The sequence below is a fragment of the Oncorhynchus mykiss genome, chromosome 5 (genome assembly GCF_057628025.1).
Source record: "Oncorhynchus mykiss isolate SJ-2025 chromosome 5, ASM5762802v1, whole genome shotgun sequence".
Lineage (NCBI taxonomy): Eukaryota > Metazoa > Chordata > Actinopteri > Salmoniformes > Salmonidae > Oncorhynchus > Oncorhynchus mykiss.
The window spans coordinates 8,994,651-9,016,261 of record NC_143026.1 but is presented as its reverse complement, the minus strand read 5'-3'; the positions used below and the strand labels follow the sequence as shown (position 1 = coordinate 9,016,261).

General features: G+C 42.3%; 1 protein-coding gene across 1 annotated transcript in view; it reads right to left on the bottom strand.

Annotated features, from left to right (window-relative positions):
- Positions 1-21,611, bottom strand: part of chsy3 (chondroitin sulfate synthase 3) — a 184,102-nt gene that overhangs the window by 3,379 nt on the left and 159,112 nt on the right. The gene's annotated exons all lie outside the window — the stretch shown is intronic.

The following is a 21,611-nucleotide window of genomic DNA, read 5'->3' as shown; positions in this document are numbered from 1 at the left end:
GTAAAATTAACAGATTTAGGATGTATATAATGCCCAGAAAAAAATGACATTGAAATGTCCACACATCCATTCAAAATGTATACGGTATAAGCTATTACACAACATGTTGTGATGGGATAGTATGTTGATCCTCTTAACACTAACCAGCTCATTTCTACCTATATGCTTTATATTTGACTTTCCAGTCAATAACTGCAGTAAGACGTGTAGCCCATGTTATATCTTTAATCATAGCTGATGTATACAAGGACACCGCTGGCTAATTCTGTGTTTTTCCCGACAGAGGTTTCCGCTGTGAGCCATTATTACCCTTTGCCCTCTCCATCGACCAGACTAATTGAGCTGTTAATTAAACTGCACTGATAATTACATATCTGCTGCACCCTATCACTGGATCCAATGTGCACTGCTTGGAGTGGGGCAGGGATGTTTTCAATTCCCTGTGCTGTGTAGCGTCTATTGTTAGCCATATTGGATGAAGCACTGCACTTCATTTTAATAATATATTATGAGGTAGGGTATGTGTCTTCATTAACATAGATATATATTATGAGGTAGGGTATGTGTCTTCATTAACATAGATATATATTATGAGGTAGGGTATGTGTCTTCACTAACATAGATATATATATTATGAGGTAGGGTATGTGTCTTCACTAACATAGATATATATATTATGAGGTAGGGTATGTGTCTTCACTAACATAGATATATATATTATGAGGTAGGGTATGTGTCTTCACTAACATAGATATATATTATGAGGTAGGGTATGTGTCTTCACTAACATAGATATATATATTATGAGGTAGGGTATGTGTCTTCACTAACATAGATATATATTATGAGGTAGGGTATGTGTCTTCATTAACATAGATATATATTATGAGGTAGGGTATGTGTCTTCACTAACATAGATATATATATTATGAGGTAGGGTATGTGTCTTCACTAACATAGATATATATTATGAGGTAGGGTATGTGTCTTCACTAACATAGATATATATATTATGAGGTAGGGTATGTGTCTTCACTAACATAGATATATATATATTATGAGGTAGGGTATTTGTCTTCATTAACATAGATATATATTATGAGGTAGGGTATGTGTCTTCATTAACATAGATATATATTATGAGGTAGGGTATGTGTCTTCACTAACATAGATATATATATATTATGAGGTAGGGTATTTGTCTTCATTAACATAGATATATATTATGAGGTAGGGTATTTGTCTTCATTAACATAGATATATATTATGAGGTAGGATATGTGTCTTCATTAACATAGATATATATTATGAGGTAGGGTATGTGTCTTCATTAACATAGATATATATTATGAGGGCCAAAAATATCATAAGGGACAACAACCGCCCGAGCCACTGCCTGTTCACCCTGCTTTCATCCAGAAGGCGAGGTCAGTACAGGTGCATCAAAGCTGGGACCGAGGGACTGAAAAACAGCTTCTATCTCAAGGCCATCAGACTGTTAAACAGCCACCACTAACATTGAGTGGCTGCTGCCAACATACTGACTCACTCTAGCCACTTTAATAATGGAAAAATGTATGTAATAAATGTATTACTAGCCAATTTAAACAATGGCACTTTTATGTTTACATACCCTACATTACTCATCTCATATGTATATACTGTACCCTATACCATCTACTGCATCTTGCCATCTTTATGTAATACATGTACCACTAGCCACTTTAAACAATGCCACTTTTATGTTTACATACCCTACATTACTCATCTCATATGTATATACTGTACTCTATATCATCTACTGCATCTTGCCTATGCCGTTCTGTACCATCACTCATTCATATATTTTTATGTACATATTCTTATTCATCCCTTTACACTTGTGTGTATAAGGTAGTTGTTGTGAAATTGTTAGGTTAGATTACGTGTTAAGATATTACTGCATGGTCGGAACTAAAAGCACAAGCATTTCACCACACTCTCATTATCATCTGCTAACCATGTGTATGTGACAAATAACATTGGATTTGATTTGAGGTAGGGTATGTGTCTTCATTAACATAGTGAGGGGTTTCCGTAGTTTATAACGTTTGGTTTTAGAATATTTGTTTTGAAGTCAAGGGGGGTTGGAGGAAACAAAACAACTTACTGTGCTAAAAAAAGATGACTCTATTATAGTGCTCGACTTCCCAAATGTTTTATTTTCTTATTACATTATCACCTTCTGAAAGGAATAGCTGGTAGCCATCTGCGATTTGACCTGGATATCACTGTTTTCCTGGATATTCACTCTGTTAGTCAAAGATAACTAATAAAGCCTGACTGTTTTCCTGGATATTCACTCTGTTATTCAAAGATAACTAATAAAGCCTGACTGTTTTCCTGGATATTCACTCTGTTATTCAAAGATAACTAATAAAGCCTGACTGTTTTCCTGGATATTCACTCTGTTATTCAAAGATAACTAATAAAGCCTGACTGTTTTCCTGGATATTCACTCTGTTATTCAAAGATAACTAATAAAGCCTGACTGTTTTCCTGGATATTCACTCTGTTAGTCAAAGATAACTAATAAAGCCTGACTGTTTTCCTGGATATTCACTCTGTTATTCAAAGATAACTAACAAGCCAGAGAATAAAACACATCGACCAATGTTGGGTCACCTGAAGTGGAGCGCCTCGAGCAGCACTGCTTGATTCTGTTCCCTATCATTACGGCACCGAGCTTCCTTTTCGTAACTGCACTTAAATTGCAAATTAATGGTTTTAAGCTCTCGAATGAAAGAACTGCACAGAGAAGCAATTTGGCAACATGAAGTGAGGGCCCACAAGAAACATTTAGCAAATGGAAAACGTGTCGGGCATTTAAGCCCTGGCCACTGGAAACACTCTGGAAGCACTCTACTCCTGATGAATCAGTACCTCTCTACTCCAGATGGATCAGACTAACTCTACTTCAGATGGAGATGTACCACTCTACTCCTGATGAATCAGTACCTCTCTACTCCAGATGGAACAAACTAACTCTACTCCAGATGGATATGTACCACTCTACTCCTGATGAATCAGTACCTCTCTACTCCAGATGGAACAAACTAACTCTACTCCAGATGGATATGTACCACTCTACTCCTGATGAATCAGTACCTCTCTACTCCAGATGGAAAAAACTAACTCTACTCCAGATGGAACAGACTAACTCTACTCCAGATGGAGAGGTACCACTCTACTCCTGATGAATCAGTACCTCTCTACTCCAGATGGAACAAACTAACTCTACTCCAGATGGATATGTACCACTCTACTCCTGATGAATCAGTACCTCTCTACTCCAGATGGAGAGGTACCACTCTACTCCTGATGAATCAGTACCTCTCTACTCCAGATGGAGAGGTACCACTCTACTCCTGATGAATCAGTACCTCTCTACTCCAGACAGAACAAACTAACTCTACTCCAGATGGATCTGTACCACTCTACTAAAGATGGAACAGTACCACTCTACTCCAGATGGAACAGGCTAACTCTACTCCAGATGGATATGTACCACTCTACTAAAGATGGAATAGTACCACTCTACTCCAGATAGAACAGACTAACTCTACTCCAGATGGAGAATACTAACTCTACTCCAGATGGATCAGTACCTCTCTACTCCAGATGGAACAGACTATCTCTACTCCAGATGGATGTGTACCACTCTACTAAAGATGGAACAGTACCACTCTACTCCAGATAGAACAGACTAACTCTACTCCAGATGGAACAGACTAACTCTACTCCAGATGGAGAATACTAACTCTACTCCAGATGGAGCAGTACCACTCTACTCCAGATGGAGAGGTACCACTCTACTCCAGATGGATCAGATTAACTCTACTCCAGAGGGAACAGACTAACTCTATTCCAGATGGAGCAGACTAACTCTACTCCAGATGGAGAGGACTAACTCTACTCCAGATGGAGAAGACTAACTCTACTCCAGATGAATCAGTACCTCTTTACTTCAGCTGGAATAGACAAACTATACTTCAGATGAATAAGACTAACTATACTCCAGATGGATCAGAACCTCTCACTAGTTCTACAGTACCTCTCCACTTTAGATGAAACATACTAACTCTGCTTCAGATGGAACAGTACCATTCTACTCCAGATGGATGAGACTAACTCTACTCCAGATGGATCAGTACCTCTCTACTCCAGATGTAACAGTATAACTCTACTCCAGATGGATCAGTACCTCTCTACTCCAGATGGATCACACTAACTCTACTCCAGATGGAGCAGTACCAATCTACTCCAGATAGAGAGGTACCACTCTACTCCTGATGGAACAGTACCACTCTCCTCCTGATGGATCAGTACCAATCTACTCCAGATGGAGGAGTACCACTCTACTCCTGATGGAACAGTACCAATCTACTCCAGATAGAGAGGTACCACTCTACTCCTGATGGAACAGTACCACTCTACTCCTGATGGAACAGTACCAATCTACTCCTGATGGAACAGTACCAATCTACTCCAGATAGAGAAGTACCACTCTACTCCGGATGGAACAGTACCACTCTACTCCAGATGGAGCAGTACCACTTTACTCCAGATGGATCAGTACCACTCTACTCCAGGTGGATCAGACTAACACTACTCCAGATGAAATAGTACCTCCCTACCCCAGATGGATCAGTACCACTCTACTCCAGATGGACCAGTACCAGTCTACTCCTGATGGATCGGTACCACTCTACTCCAGATGAACCAGTATCAGTCTACTCCTGATGGAAAAGTACCACTCTACTCTTGATGGAGTAGTACCACTCTACTCCAGATGGATCAGACTAACTCTACTGGAGATGGAACAGACTAACTCTACTCCAGATGGAGAAGAATAACTCTAATCCAGATGGAACAGTACCACTCTTCTCCAGATGGATCAGCACCTCTCTACTCCAGATGGATCAGTACCACTCTACTCCAAATAGATCAGACTAACTCTACTCCAGATGGATCCGTACCTCTCTACTCCAGATGTAACAGTATAACTCTACTCCAGATGGAGCAGTACCACTCTACTCCAGATGGATCAGACTAACTCTACTCCAGATGGAGCAGTACCAATCTACTCTAGATAGAGAGGTACCACTCTACTCCTGATGGAACAGTACCACTCTCCTCCTGATGGATCAGTACCAATCTACTACAGATGGAACAGTACCACTCTACTCCTGATGGAACAGTACCAATCTACTCCAGATAGAGAGGCACCACTCTACTCCTGATGGAACAGTACCACTCTACTCCTGATGGAACAGTACCAATCTACTCCTGATGGAACAGTACCAATCTACTCCAGATAGAGAAGTACCACTCTACTCCGGATGGAACAGTACCACTCTACTCCAGGTGGAGCAGTACCACTTTACTCCAGATGGATCAGTACCACTCTACTCCAGGTGGATCAGACTAACACTACTCCAGATGAAATAGTACCTCCCTACCCCAGATGGATCAGTACCACTCTACTCCAGATGGACCAGTACCAGTCTACTCCTGATGGATCGGTACCACTCTACTCCAGATGAACCAGTATCAGTCTACTCCTGATGGAAAAGTACCACTCTACTCTTGATGGAGTAGTACCACTCTACTCCAGATGGATCAGACTAACTCTACTGGAGATGGAACAGACTAACTCTACTCCAGATGTAGCAGAATAACTCTAATCCAGATGGAACAGTACCACTCTACTCCAGATGGATCAGTACCTCTCTACTCCAGATGGATCAGTACCACTCTACTCCAGATGGAACAGGCTAACTCTACTCCAGATGGATATGTACCACTCTACTAAAGATGGAAAAGTACCACTCTACTCCAGATAGAACAGACTAACTCTACTCCAGATGGAGAATACTAACTCTACTCCAGATGGATCAGTACCTCTCTACTCCAGATGGAACAGACTATCTCTACTCCAGATGGATGTGTACCACTCTACTAAAGATGGAACAGTACCACTCTACTCCAGATAGAACAGACTAACTCTACTCCAGATGGAACAGACTAACTCTACTCCAGATGGAGAATACTAACTCTACTCCAGATGGAGCAGTACCACTCTACTCCAGATGGAGAGGTACCACTCTACTCCAGATGGATCAGATTAACTCTACTCCAGAGGGAACAGACTAACTCTACTCCAGATGGAGAAAATTAACTCTACTCCAGATGGAGAGGACTAACTCTACTCCAGATGGAGAAGACTAACTCTACTCCAGATGAATCAGTACATCTTTACTTCAGCTGGAATAGACTAACTATACTTCAGATGAATAAGACTAACTATACTCCAGATGGATCAGAACCTCTCACTAATTCTACAGTACCTCTCAACTTTAGATGAAACATACTAACTCTGCTTCAGATGGAACAGTACCATTCTACTCCAGATGGATGAGACTAACTCTACTCCAGATGGATCAGTATCTCTCTACTCCAGATGTAACAGTATAACTCTACTCCAGATGGATCAGTACCTCTCTACTCCAGATGGATCACACTAACTCTACTCCAGATGGAGCAGTACCAATCTACTCCAGATAGAGAGGTACCACTCTACTCCTGATGGAACAGTACCACTCTCCTCCTGATGGATCAGTACCAATCTACTCCAGATGGAGGGGTACCACTCTACTCCTGATGGACCAGTACCAATCTACTCCAGATAGAGAAGTACCACTCTACTCCTGATGGAACAGTACCACTCTACTCCTGATGGAACAGTACCACTCTACTCCTGATGGAACAGTACCAATCTACTCCAGATAGAGAGGTACCACTCTACTCCGGATGGAACAGTACCACTCTACTCCAGATGGAGCAGTACCACTTTACTCCAGATGGATCAGACTAACTCTACTGGAGATGGAACAGACTAACTCTACTCCAGATGTAGCAGAATAACTCTAATCCAGATGGAACAGTACCACTCTACTCCAGATGGATCAGTACCTCTCTACTCCAGATGGATCAGTACCACTCTACTCCAGATAGATCAGACTAACTCTACTCCAGATGGACCGTACCATTCTACTCCAGATGGATCAGACTAACTCTACTACAGATGGATCAGACTAACTCTACTCCAGATGTAACAGAACCACTCTACTCCTGATGGAACAGTACCACCCTACTCCTGATGGAACAGTACCAGTCTACTCCTGATGGAACAGTACACCTCTTCTCCAGATGTGACTGTACCTCTCTACTCCTGATGGAGCAGTACTACTCCACTCCTGATGGAGTAGTACCACTCTACTCCAGATGGATGAGTATCACTCTACTCCTAATGGATTGCCCCTGTTTAGCGACACGGAACATTAGGGATTCGTACTGCTGCAGCCCTAACCATGTCATATCATTGCTGCAGCCCTAACCATGTCATATCACTGCTGCAGCCCTAACCATGTCATATTACTGGCCCTAACCATGTCATATTACTGGCCCTAACCATGTCATATTACTGGCCCTAACCATGTCATATTACTGGCCCTAACCATGTCATATTACTGGCCCTAACCATGTCATATTACTGGCCCTAACCATGTCATATTACTGGCCCTAACCATGTCATATTACTGGCCCTAACCATGTCACATTACTGCTGCAGCCCTAACCATGTCATATTACTGGCCCTAACCATATCATATTACTGGCCCTAACCATATCATATTACTGGCCCTAACCATATCATATTACTGGCCCTAACCATGTCATATTACTGCTGCAGCCCTAACCATGTCATATTACTGGCCCTAACCATGTCATATTACTGGCCCTAACCATGTCATATTACTGGCCCTAACCATGTCATATTACTGGCCCTAACCATGTCATATTACTGGCCCTAACCATGTCATATTACTGCTGCAGCCCTAACCATGTCACATTACTGGCCCTAACCATGTCATATTACTGCTGCAGCCCTAACCATGTCATATTACTGCTGCAGCCCTAACCATGTCATTTTACTGGCCCTAACCATGTCATATTACTGGCCCTAACCATGTCATATTACTGGCCCTAACCATGTCATATTACTGCTGCAGCCCTAACCATGTCATATTACTGGCCCTAACCATGTCATTTTACTGCTGCAGCCCTAACCATGTCATATTACTGCTGCAGCCCTAACCATGTCATTTTACTGGCCCTAACCATGTCATATTACTGGCCCTAACCATGTCATATTACTGGCCCTAACCATGTCATATTACTAGCCCTAACCATGTCATATCACTGGCCCTAACCATGTCACATTACTGGCCCTAACCATGTCACATTACTGGCCCTAACCATGTCATATTACTGGCCCTAACCATGTCATATTACTAGCCCTAACCATGTCACATTACTGGCCCTAACCATGTCATATTACTGGCCCTAACCATGTCATATTACTGGCCCTAACCATGTCATATTACTGCTGCAGCCCTAACCATGTCATATTACTGGCCCTAACCATGTCATATTACTGGCCCTAACCATGTCATATTACTGCTGCAGCCCTAACCATGTCATATTACTGCTGCAGCCCTAACCATGTCATATTACTGGCCCTAACCATGTCATATTACTGGCCCTAACCATGTCCTATTACTGCTGCAGCCCTAACCATGTCATATTACTGGCCCTAACCATGTCATATTACTGCTGCAGCCCTAACCATGTCATAGTACTGGCCCTAACGATGTCATATGCATACACTACCAGCGACAGACTTAGACCAGAAACCATTCCGTTCTTTCCCGTGTGGCCCCAATTTCTCTCTTCAAGACCCCCAATTATTAGACAAATAATGATCTTTCCGTTTCTGGTTCTAACTTTCAAGTGTACACCCCAGCCAAATGCCCCAATGGGTGTACCCAGCTGATCCTACAGAAAGCCACAGTGATATTCCAATTAGGTGGATTGTAGGCGACTGGGTAATACTGCTGACTTTCAAGGACTTCCCCAGGTCCTTTCATCTAGCGGTTCCCTGTTGGGTTTCAGCCGCCCGCACATAGGCATATGTCCCAAATGGCACACTATCCCATATTTAGTGCACTACTTTCAACCACGGCCCATAGAGCGCTGGTCAAAATCAGTGCACTATGTAGGGAATGGGGTGTCATTTGGGACGAAAAAAATATTCTGATGAGGTCCACTTCAATGTTGTATGTATGTTCTTAATTGTGCTGTGACCACTTGGGCAGGAAAACATGGACGTAATTACAATGTTTCCTCAACGACACTCTAACCTATTTGTTCATTACTCCTCTGTTAATACAATCCCCAATGTTATTTTTTACATGCCAGTAGTAAAGTTCATAAGATGGAATTCCTTTCAGTATTCCTAACGGCACGAAAAAGTATAATTTCCTCTTATGGTTCTATGACACAGGCAGGTATTGCACTCTGGGAACTCTAGGGATGAGATCCCTAATTGGCTGCCTGTCCACCAGCGTTTCCCTTCGTCCTACTCACACCAACGTTCCAGACGTTACAGGGCACATTCCCGGAAGCCAGATTCCTCTACTGAGTCAAGCCTCGCTGTACTGTCCCCTGCCAAGAGTTCTGCGGAATATCCTTAGCCAAACTTAATTCAATATCGACACAGCGCATCGACTCCATCCCAGAATGCCTGGCTTTATCTGATCTCTATCAGCTAAATGAAAGGTAGTATTGTGAGAGGAGAAGGGGTTAAACAAAGGTTCAAGTTGTGAGTTAATGAGAGAATGTTCAGATCTTAATTGAAAAGACATTTGCCTTCTGTCTTGCCTACTCCCGACTAAAAATAAATACTAAGTACTTATCGTACTACATACTATTCAGAACATACTTTTTTGTTTTGTAAAAAAACAAAACTAATGTAGTTAGCAACAAATATCAACACACTAGGCTCCTCCATACTGAGTGCATCATCTAATGCGTAGTTACGCTGATTCCCGCCATTCGTTCATTTTGGAACAGCGCATCCATGTATCAGATGATCAACTGTTGTAAAACATGTGAATCTGGAAAAAATATTTATCTTCCTCAATAGTGTCCAGCAGATTCTACTAGATGAAAAGCTGAAATGAGTATGAAATCCTGGCATTAAAAGCAAAAAAACATTATTCTAATTTGACATTCTATAAAACGTTTGGTTTTCGCATACCCAAAATTATTAGTATTTAGAACGCAAGTACGGGTATTCGGACATGGCATTGTGTATTTAATTGAATAAGGGGAACAGGCTTTTAACAAATTATGAAATTTAAAAATATATATATTTCAAGATTACCTTGTCAAAACTCTAAATCCAAACTTGAGACACATAAGTACATGATGCATAACATAAATCCTACATTGATATGGTCAAACTGCTCAGAAGTGCATTAGAAGCATTAGGTCAGGTAATCATTTGGTGCTGACTGAACCTGAACTTTAACTGATGGCATGTAATGGGCCAAGACATTATGAGGAGCATAAAGTAGCAGTACCCCACTTCCATTTAAATCCAATACAAAGTTTTCACTGTGATTCCAGCTCCTTTTTGGCCTCTCAGCACTCAGGAAGCATGACAACCAATATGTCTGGCAACCTGCCCCGTAGGAGTCACCTGATGCTGCCAGCTGGCGTCTTCCATCTAGACACGTGCCTGATGCATCATGGGAAATGGGGACATGCTGATCCATTGACCCCAAAAAATATGAGCATGCTCCTTGAGACACTTAGAAGCTTTTCATATTTACATACTGATTCTCTATAATAACTGCGTCCCAAATGGCATCCTATTCCCTAGATAGTGCACCCTTTACCTTTTATAGTACACTACTTTTGACCACAGACCTGGTCAAAAGTAGTGCACTATATAGAAAATAGTGATGCACTATCTGGTGAATAGGATGCCATTTGGGATACGAACGTTGAGAAGACAGTCCCTTACCTCCTACTGTATGAAGTGATTTGGCACGAACAAAAAAACCTGAACGCGGTCCAACTCAGTTGCTGTCTTAATTGAACAGCCCACTTAACTGATCAATAGCTGTCATGCGGTCCTAGTGTTTAGAAAATGCTGATTGTGTCTCAACGCGGAAGCACTCTGGAGTATTCACACAGGAGAGGACAAAGCAGGGCGGACCACATTAAACAGTGAGCAATGCAGCTACTCTTTCTAATGACAATCGAGAGGCTGTTTCTCACTATCTCTCTCCCATGCTAGCCAACACACCTGGGGAAAAAAACACAATTCATTAAAATAATGTATGTGGCCTTCATTTCTCTCAGGCTAGCACGTTTAAAATGGTCTGTGGTCCCAATGAGGTTGATAGAGCATAGTGCTTACAACGCCAGGGTTTTGGGTTCGATTCTCCATGGAGGACCTGTATAGAAGAAAAAAAACGTATGAAAATATATGCACTCACTACTGTAAGTTACTCTGGATAAGAGTGTCTGCTAAGTGTAAAAGACCTCAATACTGTGTTGAGGCATATGTTTGTTTACATTTACCACATCTATTCTGAACACTGGGTATGGATACTCTCGAGAGGGGTTTCAATGCTTTGATAGCGAAAAGTATCGACGCTCATTGATTTGTCTTGGAACAAATTAAAAATGTCTGTCTCGTCCTGTTCCCAGTCTCTTTACAGAGGCCTGCATTACCTTCTGCTGTGCGTCAACACCCTGCATCATATTTACAGCTTCTCCGACAGTGAGGGGACAGAAAAGCAGCTGTGGCATGTCATGTACAACACCTGCTGTTACTCTCTGGTACCTCGCTCTTAAGGCGCTCAACGTGCGTCAAGACTAGTATGGCGCTGCCCTCTAGCTATCCTTGACCTTTTACCAGCGTCCCCATAGGAACAGCGTCCCAATAGGAACAGCGTCCCCATAGGAACAGCTACGTTGCGTCCCAGTGTTTCTATGTAAGAAAGTCTTTCAACATTGAGATTGACAAGAAGACGACACTTCTACTATACTACTATACAATCTACCCCATCCTCCTTCCCCAAGTCTCACTAGCGAGATAACAAAAGTTCTTTGTTGCTTGACAGTGACGTTGCTTTGTGGATATTGGAATTGTCAGATGAAGGAGGGCAACAGGACGTAGAAAGGCAGTTGGGAACGAGCCGGGAGTCATTTGTTGTTCCACACTTTGTTTCCTGCTCCCCTTCTCTGCAGCATATGGCAGGGCTTTGGAGTGACAAAGCGCAGCAGGCTCAATCGAGCTACATCAATTACGCTTTTTCTCCATTTGTTCTAGCGTCATGTTTTTTTTTTGTTTTTATCGAGTTAGCTGCAGCTACAGATTGCGGAGTATTACCAAGTAACATAGGAGGATTGCGAAGAATAATTTGTATCTCATTTGTGGTCCCTTGACAATTAGTATCGCCCACACAAATGGAAAGATGATGAGAGAAGTGAATTGTTTTTTGCAGGTTCCGAGACAGTTCAAAGCGATAACTGACAGAAAAGTGAGACTTGACACATACGGGAAGGAGGATTAATTACTTTTGTCTAAAGGCCTGGGGTCATGTTGCTTGGTCGTTAAATTGGCAGAGTTCCAATCAGAAAAGGTAATCTATAAGTCATCTTTAAACCTACAGGCTCACAAATGACCGTTTTCACCTGAACTACTGCCTCACTAGTATTACTGCCTCACCTGTACTACTGCCTCACCAGTACTACTGCCTCACCTGTACAACTGTCTCACCTGTACTACTGCCTCACCTGTACTACTGCCTCACCAGTACTACTGTCTCACCTGTACTACTGCCTCACCTGTACTACTGCCTCACCTGTACTACAGCCTGACCAGTACTACTGCCTCACCTGTACTACTGCCTCACCTGTACTACTGCCTCACATGTACTACTGCCTCACCAGTACTACTGCCTCACCAGTACTAGTGCCTCACCTGTACTACTGTCTCACCTGTACTACTGTCTCACCTGTACTACTGCCTCACCTGTACTACTGCCTCACCAGTACTACTGCCTCACCTGTACTACTGTCTCACCAGTACTACTGTCTCACCTGTACTACTGTCTCACCTGTACTACTGCTTCACCTGTACTACTGTCTCACCTGTACTACTGCCTCACCTGTACTACTGTCTCACCTGTACTACTGTCTCACCTGTTCTACTGCCTCACCTGTACTACTGTCTCACCAGTACTACTGCCTCACCTGTACTACTGCCTCACCAGTACTACTGCCTCACCTGTACTACTGTCTCACCTGTACTACTGCCTCACCTGTACTACTGCCTCACCTGTACTACTGCCTCACCAGTACTACTGCCTCACCAGTACTACTGCCTCACCAGTACTATTGCCTCACATGTACTACTGTCTCACTTGTACTACTGCCTCAGCTGTACTACTGTCTCACCTGTACTACTGCCTCACCTGTACTACTGCCTCACCTGTACTACTGCCTCACCAGTACTACTGCCTCACCTGTACTACTGCCTCACCTGTACTACTGCCTCACCTGTACTACTGCCTCACCAGTACTACTGCCTCACCAGTACTACTGCCTCACCTGTACTACTGCCTCACCTGTACTACTGTCTCACCTGTACTACTGCCTCACCTTTACTACTGTCTCACCAGTACTACTGCCTCACCTGTACTACTGCCTCACCAGTACTACTGCCTTACCTGTACTAATGCCTCACCAGTACTACTGCCTCACCTGTACTACTGCCTCACCAGTACTACTGCCTCACATGTACTACTGTCTCACCTGTACTACTGTCTCACCTGTACTACTGCCTCACCTGTACTACTGCCTCACCTGTACTACTGTCTCACCAGTACTAATACCTCACCAGTACTACTGCCTCACCTGTACTACTGTCTCACCAGTACTAATGCCTCACCTGTACTACTGCCTCACCAGTACTACTGGCGTGTAATGACCAGGCTTACCTAACAATAAATGTCCAAAACAAAACATCAGCACAACTTCGGGAACATACCTTTTGTAAACTCTGAATTCATACGATAAGCATTGCAGGAGTTATATGGAACGACGTCGACAAAAACAACGTCACAAGTTCCGTTACGTGCAACATTTCCCCCTGAGGCATGTTATTGCGGAAGGCGTATGTGCAACACAATAATCAATGTGGTGTAGAGTAGAGCAAAGCTGGGGACTGCAGAGAAATTCATCCACACAGCAGAGCAGCCTAAACATGATTGATTTCCCAATTGCTCATTTAGAATATGAGGCGTCTCAAAAACATTTATTTTAAAATATGGGGGTGGGATGCTGTCAGAGTTGGAGGAAATTAGAGTTTTGAGATGGTAATATTTCATACTTGATGGTCACCCCTAAACTCGATTTCATGACGGTATACCTATGCATATCAGAATACATTTTCTCCATGTCCTACATAGAAAGTAGTATCCTATTGCAGAGTGATACACCACCGATTGTCACATTTTATCTCCCCACACATGTAAACACCTCACTGCAGCATGTACATATTATACCTTGGAGATTCTTCACTAAACTCAACTACTACTGTACTATGGATTGCATGTACTGTGTGTATAATGTACTGTGTGTATAATGTACTATGAATTCCATGTACTGTGTGTATAATGTACTGTGTGTATAATGTACCATGGATTGCATGTACTGTGTGTATAATGTACTGTGTGTATAATGTACTATGAATTCCATGTACTGTGTGTATAATGTACTGTGTGTATAATGTGCTATGGATTGCATGTACTGTGTGTATAATGTACTGTGTGTATAACGTACTATGGATTGCATGTACTGTGTGTATAATGTACTATGGATTGCATGTACTGTGTGTATAATGTAGTATGGATTGCATGTACTGTGTTTATAACGTACTATGGATTGCATGTACTGTGTATATAATATACTATGGATTGCATGTACTGTGTGTGTACTGTACATTGGATTGCATGTACTGTGTATATAATGTAATATGAGAGAGCTCTTGACACAAAGAATTCAAATGTACTGTATATCCACAGTAAAACGAGTCCTATATCGACATAACCTGAAAGGCTGCTCAGCAAGGAAGAAGCCACTGCTCCAAAACCACCATTAAAAAAAAGCCAGACTACAGTTTGCAACTGCACATGGGGACAAAGATAGTACTTTTTGGAGAAATGTCCTCTGGTCTGATGAAACAAAAATAGAACTGTTTGGCCATAATGACCATCGTTATGTTTGGAGGAAAAAGGGGGAACGTGAAGCACGGGTGGTGGCAGTATCATGTTGTGGGGGTGCTTTGCTGCAGGAGGGACTGCAGCAAATGGCATCATCAGGAAGGAAAATTATGTGGATATAATGAAACAACATCTCAAGACATCAGTCAGGAAGTTAAAGCTATGTCGCAAATGGGTCTTCCAAATGGACAATGACCCCAAGCATACTTCCAAAGTTGGCTTAAGGACCATAAAGTCAAGTTATTGGAGTGGCCATCACAAAGCCCTGACCTCAATCCTATAGAACATTTGTGGGCAGAACTGAAATAGTGTGTGCGAGCAAGGAGGCCTACAAACCTGACTCAGTTACACCAGCTCTGTCAAGAGGAATGGGCCAAAATTCACCCAACTTATTGTGGGAAGCTTGTGGAAGGCTAAACAATTTAAAGGCAATGCTACCAAATAATATTTGAGTGTATGTAAACGTCTGACCCACTGGGAATGTGATGAAAGAAATAAAAGCTGAAATAAATCATTCTCTCTACTATTATTCTGACATTTCACATTCTTAAAATAAAGTGGTGATACTAACTGACATAAGACATGGCATTTTTACTCAGATTAAATGTCAGGAATTGTGAAAAACTGAGTTTAAATATATTTGGCTAAGATGTACTGAAACTTCCGACTTCAACTGTATGTAATTTGAATACCGGCAAATTATAAATAAATACCTGTATTTCCAAGGAATGACAAAAAAACATCCACTGTTTATCCACTGTACCATATTCCGGATAAACAACAGGAAAGGAATCAACCTTGGTAGTAGGCCAACACCTTCATGAAAAACATCCAACGTTTTCTGAAGGATCTCCAATTTCAACAGAGGTACTGGTCAGTGATATATTACTACGTCAATCACTGCCTAACTGAGCTACAGTGATTGCTTCCTCATTACGGCCAGGCAGAAAGCAAAAGAGAATTAACAGTGCTCTTAGATGCACTTTCCCATGGGTGCCGGTGGGACCTGGGCTTAGTGGGGGGAATGGAATTCCTTTCAGACTGAACACTGGCAGAGCCTTTTGAAGGTTTCGCCTGTGAAGAGATTTTATTTTATTTTATCCCCTTCTACATCTGGGGGTTTGAGTGTTAAGAGGGGCAAGTCGAAATTGAGTTCACAAAGTGTTACTCTCGTTCCTTTTTCTGTAAAGTTAGTCGCACATCAAATGTATTCTTTATAGAGAGGCTTGGCTGCGAGATAACACGGGAAAAATGTAAATGCCACAAACCATCGCTGCGCGCATCGCAAAGCTCTGACTGAGTCTAGTGCTCAGCAGCACAAAGCCCTCGAAGGCCTGACAGCAATGTTTCCCTGCCGCGGATCTTGCAGCTTACAGCGATACATAAGTAAACGCACCAAAGTGGGCACATTTCACGTTGTTTGCTCTGAGAGCTTGGAAACGTGTGGATTTCGGATAGGCACATCAAATAAGCAATTAAATTGGTTTATGGCAGAGAATGCAGGAGGATGAAACTGCAGTCCTGGGGGCCTCCAAAGGGACCGCATTAGTATTTTTTTTATAGAAATGTTTTCCATATATTTTCTAACAGTCCCTTATGGCAGTTAGGAATAAAACCAAACATTGGTTAAACTTTTTAAATGAATCTAATGACCCAACCCTAACGGAAAACAGTTAGTGGTATGACCCACCCCCCCCCCCCCCCTCAAAGGAAAAGGAAAACAGTTGGTGCGTTGACCCCCCCTAATGGAAAACAGTTGGTGGTATGACTCCCCCTAATGGGAAACAGTTGGTGGTATGACCCCACTAATGGAAAACAGTTGGTGGTATGACCGCCCCCCCCAATGGAAAACAGTTGGTGGTATGACCCCCCAGTTAGTGGTATGACACCCCCCTAATGGAAAACAGTTGGTGGTATGATCCCCCCTAATGGAAAACAGTTGGTGGTATGACCGCCCCCCCCCAATGGAAAACAGTTGGTGGTATGACCCCCCCAGTTGGTGGTATGACACCCCCCTAATGGAAAACAGTTGGTGGTATGACCCCCCTAATGGAAAACAGTTGGTGTTATGACCCCCCCTAATGGAAAACAGTTGGTGGCATGACCCCCCTAATGGAAAACAGTTGGTGTTATGACCCCCTAATGGAAAACAGTTGGTGGTATGACCCCCCCCCAATGGAAAGCAGTTGGTGGTATGACCCCCCCAATGGAAAACAGTTGGTGGTATGACCCCCCCCCCCCCCCCCCCCCTCCCAATGGAAAACAGTTGGAAAACTTTGGAAAACAATTGGAAAACTTTGGAAAACAGTTGGTGGTATGACCCCCCCTAATGGAAAACCGTTGGTGGTATGACCCCCCCTAATGGAAAACAGTTGGTGGTATAACCCCCCCCCCCCTCCAATGGAAAACAGTTGGTGGTAAATGTGTCATGATCACCCCCAGTGTTGAGTACCATGCCCCTCTATCGTTGGTGGTAGAGTAGATGTGTCGTGACCCCCTCCACGTTGCGTACCATGCCCCCCTACAGTTGTTGGTAGATGTGTCATGACCCCCTCCACGTTGCGTACCATGCCCCCCTACAGTTGTTGGTAGATGTGTCATGACCCCCTCCATGTTGCGTACCATGCCCCCCTACAGTTGTTGGTAGATGTGTCATGACCCCCTCCACGTTGCAAACCATGCACCTCTACAGTTGGTGGTAGAGGTGTCATGTTATTCACATTGAGTCCCCAGACCCCCTCACCCCCAGATAAGCTTGCGTTGCATACCATACCCCTCTATAGTTGATTAGGCTATGCTAATTAGCAATAGTGACCGATGCATTTGTGGAATATTTTTATTTTATATATTTTTTTATTTAACCTTTATTCAACTAGGCAAGTCAGTTAAGAACAATTTCTTATTTACAATCACGGCCTACCCCGGCCAAACCTGGACAACACTTGGCCAATTGTTCGCCTCTCTATGGGACGGATGTAATGTGATTCAGCCTGAATTCAAACCAGGGACTGTAGTGAGATGCAGTGCCTTAGACTGCTATGCCACCCGGGAGCCAAGATTACAGTCACTACAACGTTTTGGAACCTCAAAAGTGGTTGAACATCACAATAACTCCATGTCTCATACCACATTGTGTAGATCTAGCTATATGCCTCAATCGTAAGTGATCTTTCCAAATTACTCAGGATTTAGGCATACATCTAGATCTATGAGGCAAATGGCTTGACATATGGATTCATTGTGACATTCAACCAATTTTGAGGTCTAAAAAACATTGGACAATCTTTGATGGGGTGGCAGGGTAGCCTAGTGGTTAGAGCATTGGACAAGTAACCGAAAGGTTGCAAGTTCAAATCCCTGAGTTGACAAGGTACAAATCTGTCGTTCTGCCCCTGAACAAGGCAGTTAACCCACTGTTCCTAGGCCGTCATTGAAAATAAGAATCTGTTCTTAACTGCCTAGTTAAATAAAACAAATACACTTGGGAATGAACTAACACCTTAATTTGGTGTCCTGTCTATGCCATCAGCAGACTGATGATAAAGTTGTAAAATGTGCTAGGAAAGCAATATTATTGGTTTGACTTAGCCCACTTTCACTTGTAGCAGGCTGTGTGTATTCAAACTTAGAAATCGTGTCCAAGGCGGCGTGATGCGTACGCCAGCAGGGATAATACATTGGCCAATGCCAGCCAGACCTCAGTCCAATGTCATCCAATAACAATTTGCTATGTGGTAACATCCTTAACATTGTTTATTCTAATAAGGGGAATAGGGAAATACTTGTACTCTCGGCTCAGTTTTTCGTAATTAATACCGGGAAGATTGGAGAGTGCTTAGCGGTTCGCCAGCCTATTAGCGAAATCCGGAAGCCCGCAGGATTAGATGGGGTCTAAGTGGGGGGTCGCCTCGTCCAACTGGGAGGGCTGGTGAACTTCATCCACACCTCATTACTCTCACTTATCACTCAGACATGTCGGAGAACTACTGGACGACAACGGGAAAGAACAGCAACAATTTTGCTGTTCTTTTGCTGTTTGGTATCATTAGAGAAGTGATGCTGTTTGGTATCATTAGAGAAGTGTTGATGTTTGGCATCATTAGAGAAGTGTTGCTGTTTGGTATCTTTAGAGAAGTGATGCTGTTTGCTATCATTAGAGAAGTGTTGATGTTTGGTATCATTAGAGAAGTGATGCTGTTTGGTATCATTAGATAAGTGTTGATGTTTGGTATCATTAGAGAAGTGTTGATGTTTGGTATCATTAGAGAAGTGTTGCTGTTTGGCATCATTAGAGAAGTGATCCCGTTTGGCATCATTAGAGAAGTGTTGCTGTTTGGTATCATTAGAGAAGTGTTGTTGTTTGGTATCATTAGAGAAGTGATCCTGTTTGGCATCATTAGAGAAGTGTTGCTGTTTGGTATCATTAGAGAAGTGTCGCTGTTTGGCATCATTAGAGAAGTGTTGCTGTTTGGCATCATTAGAGAAGTGTTGCTGTTTGGTATCATTAGAGAAGTGTTGCTGTTTGGTATCATTAGAGAAGTGTTGTTGTTTGGTATCATTAGAGAAGTGTTGTTGTTTGGTATCATTAGAGAAGTGTTGCTGTTTGGTATCATTAGAGAAGTGTTGTTGTTTGGTATCATTAGAGAAGTGTTGCTGTTTGGCATCATTAGAGAAGTGTTGCTGTTTGGCATCATTAGAGAAGTGTTGTTGTTTGGTATCATTAGAGAAGTGTTGCTGTTTGGCATCATTAGAGAAGTGTTGCTATTTGGTATCATTAGAGAAGTGTTGTTGTTTGGTATCATTAGAGAAGTGTTGTTGTTTGGTATCATTAGAGAAGTGTTGCTGTTTGGCATCATTAGAGAAGTGTTGCTGTTTGGTATCATTAGAGAAGTGTTGCTGTTTGGCATCATTAGAGAAGTGTTGCTGTTTGGCATCATTAGAGAAGTGTTGCTTGCATTTGGAGAACACTTTACGTTTACGGGGCTATTGAGATAGTGAGAGGAATTCTGAAAAGCTTCAGAGTTGTCTTTTGTCTTGTATATAATCGATTTAAGACACTAAATAATGCACAACAGTGTTAACAGATGGAGGGAGGGCTTTCAAATTCAAATCTCAGGGGGGGGGGGAGTTAGGATGTGGGATGAGTTCATTAGAACAGCGATTGCTTTATTTGAAAGCATGTTTAGTGTTTTTCTGCATCTGGGTAGACCATTGAAGCTCTACAAACACAAAGTCTGGAGTGATGTTCCTCAAAAGAAACACACATCATAAAAGCAATAGGACAACTAGCTAGATGTTTCCTACTCTATGCAAGCACACTAGCTAGAAGCATTATACTGTGATGCCTTGATATTAATCTTTGGACTGGTTGAATTTGTGAGGATTCTACCGACAAATTCTAATTAATGACTGTTTAAAATGGGGGAAATTGCAGGTGAATTTAGAAAAATATGCAAATGAGAGCTACAGTATGATTAGGTAATTAAGATCTGAGCGAACACACAAGTCCCCTCTGGTGATTTAGCACGAGGTCAGCATTCATGTTTGACTTAACAAAGCTGCCTTATTTACTAGAATAATATGCACTAATTATTTCCATTTCATGGTATTAGAATAAATTAAAAGCATATTTCCTAGAATTATATGGAATATAGATAGATATACATACAGACAGAAAGCTAGACACCAAGATAGATAATAGATAGATAATAGATAGATAGATAATAATAGATACATGATAGATAGATATATAATGATAGATAGAACGACAGATAGATAGATGATAGGTAGATCGACAGATAGATGACAGAGAGACAGACACCTGGATAGATAACTTGGAAGACAGCAATTTCACAAACCCAAATTACTGCTTCTTCAGAACTGTTGTTGTAAAGGGGGAATATACAGTCACTTCCACAGGGGAATGTTACAATCCGGAGAGCCATGCTCCCTTGACATCCCAACCACAAGCTGTGCCGGTGAAGCCCGGAGCATAATTCCATAATGAAACAACACTCCAAGGACCTTCTGGGGTAGTGTTTGGGGTACTGGGGAAGACAGACAGCCATTTTCTACCACTGTAGGCTTTTGGCTGGTGTTTTGGCTTGGTCTAGTAAATACTGGAATAACATTTTGGTGCTAGTAAATATTGTAATTCTTAAGTCCTTATACAGCAAAGTCACCAAACATAATTTTTCACACTACTGAGCCAAACCAAACCAAGCCAAGCCAAGCAATATGCTGTGCTGGTTACACACCCACCATAGTTGCTGGAAGCATGCTGGAAAGGACAATGTCAAAGTGAAATAACCAGCCAAGACATTATGGTTGTTTGAGAGTTTGGCACAATAGCGTGAGCAGGGTGAC